This window comes from Buceros rhinoceros, unplaced genomic scaffold, assembly GCF_000710305.1.
Source record: "Buceros rhinoceros silvestris isolate BGI_N320 unplaced genomic scaffold, ASM71030v1 scaffold23088, whole genome shotgun sequence".
In the NCBI taxonomy this organism is placed as follows: domain Eukaryota; kingdom Metazoa; phylum Chordata; class Aves; order Bucerotiformes; family Bucerotidae; genus Buceros; species Buceros rhinoceros.
Window position 1 is genome coordinate 2,564 of NW_010425443.1, and position 505 is coordinate 3,068.

Genomic DNA, 505 nt, shown 5'->3' on the forward strand with positions numbered 1-505 from the left:
TGTCCCTGTTCCCTGTTGGGCCTCCGCTTCTCTCCTGGAGGTTCATCCTTCCAGGATCAGCTTCTTTGGGGGAGGGTCTAGGAAGAAGTGTCACATCGTCCCCCAGACAGTCACTCATGAAATCTCTCTGGTTTCGGATGGATCGTTTGCTGAGAGTTGCTTCTGAAATCTCTGAGTTCATCTTTTCCTGAGCGTTGGGGCTGGGGGAAGCGATGTGGGTGGCTGTCGGAGTGGGATGGGGAGTGCCTGAGTGGGGCAGCCTGGCCATCTGCTCACGCAGGGCTTCCCAGCACCTGCCTTCTGCCGCCTTTCCTCAGCGGCTGCTGGGGGCTGCTGCCAGCCTCTCCCCACGGCCGCTGGGCGCCCGGCTGCAGAGCCGTGCTCCACCGTGCTCTCCCGGCGTTACCCAGGACCGAAGGCCAGTGCCGTTCCTCTCGGAGCTCCCCTAGGAGTGGGAGCCGCTGGACCCTTCCACCGCCCCTCCCCTCGCCCGTGTTCTGCCCCT